Raw genomic sequence first — 6,000 nt, 5'->3', positions numbered from 1 at the left:
AGTTGGACTCTCCCCCATGTGCCACCTTGGGTTGGTGTGGAGGTGGACATTGTGTAAAGACAAAAAGAGGGATGTTTACAACTTGAGCTGGTGCCGATATGTTGTTCTGAGCTTGCGTAAATGTGGGGTCGATAGTTGGTGTCATCAAGGGAGACACCATTGTTGGGTTAACTACAACTGGAGTTTGTTAACCTGAATGCCCTGAGCTAGTAGCATGGTCCTAGATGGCTTGTGTTACTCATGGGATCTGAATCAAAGTTGATAGCATGTTTCCGATTGCTGCCACTTGATCATTTAACATCTCCAAAGCTTATTCACTAACTGGACGACCGCTCATCTGATTACTTGTAGCAAATGGATTCTCTATGGGTGGATGTTCTACCCTCTATGATGGTTTCATGGTAACGGTCCTGGATCTAAGAAGGTAATGACTTTGAGCTGTAGTACTTTTCTTTTGAACCATGATCCTTGGATGCCCAATGTTGGCCCCTTTAGAACAATGAGCTTGTTTGAAGGTGGGTACCTTGGATAAAGAAAAAAAAAGATTTGACTTTAGTGTCATAGAGATGAAGCCACATTAAAGAATTGAACCGAAATAAGATGTGAGAGTAGATTCCTAGGTCCTCTAGGAATCTATAGATTAGGTTAACATGAGTAAGCACTAATCTTATACTCAAGACGATTAGACAAACTTTGCAAGACTAACTTAGACCTAAGAATAAGGGCCTCAAACCTAAAACTCCTTGAATTAGCACTAAGTGGAAAGAAGACACACCTAATTTGAATCTAAACTCACCACAAGGCTAAGGGGGAGGGTAGCCAAGAGGGATACTTGTTTTGGTTCGAGGGTCAACAGGAAAGACCGTTGAGGTTTCCCTAATCATAATTCATTGTGCCGATCAAATATGAATGGGGGTAACACTAAAAGGTGCCTTTGGTGGAGAGTGGGCATTTCCAAGATGAAATATGCCAGGCCGAACCTAAGGGTCAGCCAAGCTAAAAGTTTGCTCAGGCTGAACATGAGGTTCGGCCAAGCAAAATTTTGGCTTGGTTGACCTTGAAGTTTGACCAAGCTAAAACTTTGTTCTAGCTGAACCTCAAGGTCGGTTAGAACAAAATTTTGCTTGGCTTAACCTAAAGTTCAGCCAAGCTAAAATTTTGGCCTGGCTGAACTTGAAGTTTGGCCAAAACAAAATTTTGCTCAGATTTGTTCTATAGCAACTTTGCAACATCCGTTTCAACTTTTATTGATGGATTTTTGCCTCTTTGGAGTTGGAAACTAACTTTGGGATGTTTTGGTTTTGAGACACAAATTGAATTAACAACAAAGTAAAGTCCCTCTCCTACCAAAAAAGGGGAAAACCTATTCTATTACCTGGATACTCAGAATGATCTTACAATTTGACCTCCAAGGGTCAACTCAGACTTACAAGACTTTTCAAGAGTTGGCACACAATCCAATGGGATTCATTTTCAAAGCACGTGTGCTAAACTTCTAATTTAAGGCTATGCATGATTGGCGATAGGTAGGTTGAAGGTTATCAAAAATCTTCAAATCTCCACATAAGTCGAAGCAAGTGTGTCATTGGTTTCTGATTGAGTTGGATGTTTTCATTTCCATTTCTCAAGATGAACGACCTATGAGGTGTAAGGTTACTTGCATCTGAGGCTAGATAGCTTTTATTGGACGGGTAATTTATGCATTGACTATGATCGAGGGTGCACAAGTGAAATTTTAAAAATCAATGTGTGCCAACTTTACAAAGAAGAAAAACATTGTCTCAACATAAGCAAAACAATCCTATGTTATTACATCATTGGTTAAGAAATAAATAGAAAATAAAATGAAAACAAAAACAAAGTTAGTCTAAAAAACCAAGTTAAATGTTTCAAAATTCACCAAAGATCAACTAAAAACCTGGTTTGAACCCTCGGCGTCCCCAGTGGACTCGTCAAGCTGTAGATACGTGAGCTTCGAAACCTTTGGGAGTTTGAGCTCATCTTCACAAGTTTAAGAGTCGCCACTATTAAATTAAGGTATGAATGGGCACCATACAAAGTTTTAAAATCTATTTTTCTTGGCCTATAGTGACTCACATATCTGAAAGATAAGGGGGAGAGGTCTACATAAAGAATCTAAGGTAAGGAGACTCGGTTGAGGGACAAGGAAGGTATTAGGCACTTAATCCCCCCATCCTAAGATGATTATCATTGATTGAATAAAAGTGAACTAAGAAACTTATTTTTTGGGATTTTAAAGATAAATGAAACAATAGAAAATTTAGATAAATTGATTATAATTTTGTTTTGAAAATAAGAAAAATAAGATGATGAGCAAACCCCTACTAGAAGTAGGTGCTTGCTGGAATTATTGGGAGCTTGGGACTTTAATGGAAACCCACACAAATCTTATCATTTGGAATCTGAAAGCCTCAAAACAAGTTTATGTGCTCCTTAAGGAGACTTTATTTATTAGTTTGATCCTTAAGTGATGTTTATGGATTGAACAAAACCATTTTGGGAGTCAAACTTTATGCATAAAATGTTATCCATCTTAGACTCTTTTTGATGGTTTTAAAGATTTGACATAGACTCACAATAACTTATACCCTCACTTATAGCCCCTTTAAGAGTGGGTGTGTGCAAGGTGTATGCATGAGATGGACTTATCAAGAAAAGATTACCTTCAATGAGGGTTTATTCTCTAGCTCTATTGACATCAAAAGAACAAGGAAAATGAACATCTAAATTATGAATTTAAATTGCAAGAATATAAATGCATCTACACTAGAAAATAAATTGTCAGATATTAAGGAATATAAAAAAATATCTAAGACTCTTAAGGAGTTTATTAAGGAGTTATAGGGGAGATTACCTTGTAGAGGAATTACTCTCTCTCCCCAAGCCTTGATGCTAAGAACTAAAGAAACTACATTATTGACTAGAAAGCATGTAAATAAAAGAAAAAACTTGAAATCAAAGAAAGGGGAGTAGTAGAAAAGGACAAATTAGATGGGGAATAAGGGGTTTAACCCCACCTTAGTCTTCTTCTTCTTCTTCCTATTGATTTTTTTTATGGATTTTTTGAGAGGTTTGAGAAAATAAGGAGGCTTGAAAGACTAGGGAGGGATTTGAACAAAATTTTGGATCACAGAATGAGCTCCTACTTTTTGCCTTGGTAGGGTCTCTTATTTATAAGATTTTGGGAGACCATTGGAGGTAAACTTGTCTTAAAACCTTGATTACTCAAATATTTTAAGAAAAACTTTCATGAAAGCTCACAATTACTTCTTCTAACCTTAGCCTTGATGGTCTTTATCCTTTTGTTGGGTCTCACCAATCTTGATCACCAATGGGTATGATGGTAAAAATCCAAAAATTCTAGAGAATTCTTGATGATGGTTAGAATGGTCCTAAGACCTTAACCTTGATTCAATTTGGAGGGAACCAAGTCAAATGGCATGTAATTAGATGATAGGTTTTGACCTCTTTGTTTACTTTCCTTGAGAGAATCTCTAACAAACTAGAGATAGGTTGGTCATTGGGTAGAAGTTTTAGAGAATTCTCTATGGTAGAAAAAAGTGTCATAGGCTTTGAAAATTGGTCAAATTTCTTTAAATGCCATGGGAGCTATGTGATTTTTGCAAAAGGTATGAAGGGTAGAAGGGGGATTATAGAATGACTTCTTGAAGAATAAGCCACTAAGATGGAGGTAAAGGGTTATTTTTCTTAAGAAAATTCGAATGCAAATGGATTTAATAGTTATTCAAGTTGTCTGGCCAAACTTGAGGTTCAGCCAGGCATAGATTTAACCCTGGCCAAACTAGAGTTTCAGCCAGGCTTAAATTTAAGCTTGGCTAAACCTAAAGTTCGGCCAGGCTTAAATTTAACCAGATTGGGCCTTTCCCAATTAATGAATCCCTGCTTTAATGCTTTCGGGCTCGACTAAGGCAAAAAAAAAAAATGGGGTGTCTACAGTATCAATTATCACGTATGGGGATGGATAATGGGACATATGTAAAAGCAATGTAATAATAATAATTTTTCAAAATATGGGTTAGAAGTTTCGGATTGAGCTGATTTTCTGTGAGGATGATCTCTATGATGAGAAGATCATCCTAAAGAAAGTAGTCCACTTTGAAACTTCTAATCCCATCAAAAGTGATTTAGAATGTGGACCGTCGATTTTTTACCAGTAATTTGTAAACCATTTTTGATGGACTTAAAAGTTTTAGATTGAGCTGATTTTTTGTGAGGATGTTCTCATCATAGAGACCATCCTAACAAAAAAGTTAGCTCAATCCGGAACTTCTAAATAAAAAATCAATTTTTTAACATATGTCCCATGATCCACCCCATCAAGTATATACATTTAAAGAAAAAAATAAAAAAGCTTAGCCAAACAAAAGGCACGCCTAGGCGAGATAATCCCCCATTACCTGGGTGCGCCTAGCACTTCTAATAACCTTGGTCTTCATTAAGAGGTATCAATGAGATTAATACTACTTGATATGAAAAGGGCTTGTTATACCTTTTTTATAGATAGACACTACAAGAAAATTGTGGATAAAGAACGAGGGTAAGAAACGGATTTAAATTGTTTCTCTATGCAAAACTGTTTTAAAAGGTGTGATTCGCATTAGTGAACCTATCGAGTTTTACCTTAAATATGAAATTAGTGAACATAGGCTCACATTCGCATAGTGACTCGTATTAGAGAATGGCCATGGAACAAAACTTAAGTTTCGTTTATGATTTTTAATATTCGCAACAACATCCTAACAAAACCCTAAAGGTTGATTCTCCTATCTTCACAAAACCTCTATTTCGATCATAAAACCTAAATCTTGATTCTGATTTATCTCATAAACCTAAATCTCCCATCTTAAAAGGTTCTTCATCTCGATTTGTCCGTCACCTTCATCTCAATTTCTCTTTCTGTAATCTCAATTTCTCCCATTCTTCATCTCAAGTTCACATCAGTTGACAAAGTTCCAGCAGTCGAAGCCACAAAGAAGTTCGAAGAAGGTAAACTTGCAAGACCCTAAGCAAAACTCTTTTTTCAATTAATCAATTATAATCCCCTGCTCTTCATCTTCTAGTTAGAAATTGCTATTTTTCCAACATTAGCATGTATTTCAGTTTTATTCTTTATTTAATAATCTAGATTTGAAGAAAAATATGCTTCCTTAGACCTTGTTGTGTTTAATAATCTCGATTTCTCCTAAAATCCTCATGTTTTCTTGATATTTTATAGTTAAGGATCTGATTTTGCTGTGTTTTCATGGTTCTGTATACGTGTGTTTGTCAAATGTAGTGTTGTTTTTGTTGAAATATATGGGTTTATGCATGCCAATTTTTGGCGAAGTTTGTACTTAATATCTTGATTATTTTTATAATAGCCAACTTTGGTTTAATTTTTACTGCTGTAACCAATTTCAGATGAGTTAAATTTTATGTTGTAGTTGAGTTGCTTTCCACTATAATCTTGTTGAGTCTCTTCTACTAAGCATGACTAGAAATTTGTTGCGTATTTGTGACACTCCCGAAACACTAACACAAAGTCCATAACAAATCTTGAGGTACTAGGTGGTGCCTCAAAATTTCGACATGGTTTCCTTTGTTTATGTTAGTATTCCAAGGTACTCAAATACTTGTTTCACCTAATAAATAATATACATTATATCCTGCATATATACATACAAAATATAATAATAACGGAAGCCTATATACATCTAATAACATATGATGAATCAGAGTGCAGAAGGATAAACAAAATACAGAATTATACAAATATTCCTCACTCTAACAAAAGTTCTAATGCTTAACCCAAAAGCTATGATATAACCTGGACTAACTGACATCATTAGAGATTATAGCCCCAATACTCACCAGGTAACGAACTCTGGTCGTCTATCTGACCTACCAGATGATCTTCACTAGTGTTCTATACTTGCCTCACCAAGCATCGAATCTGAAATTAAAAAAATAAAAAATTAA

This window comes from Akebia trifoliata, chromosome 4, assembly GCF_017979445.1.
Source record: "Akebia trifoliata isolate Shusen 1 chromosome 4, ASM1797944v1, whole genome shotgun sequence".
In the NCBI taxonomy this organism is placed as follows: domain Eukaryota; kingdom Viridiplantae; phylum Streptophyta; class Magnoliopsida; order Ranunculales; family Lardizabalaceae; genus Akebia; species Akebia trifoliata.
Note: the sequence above shows the minus strand (reverse complement) of the source record.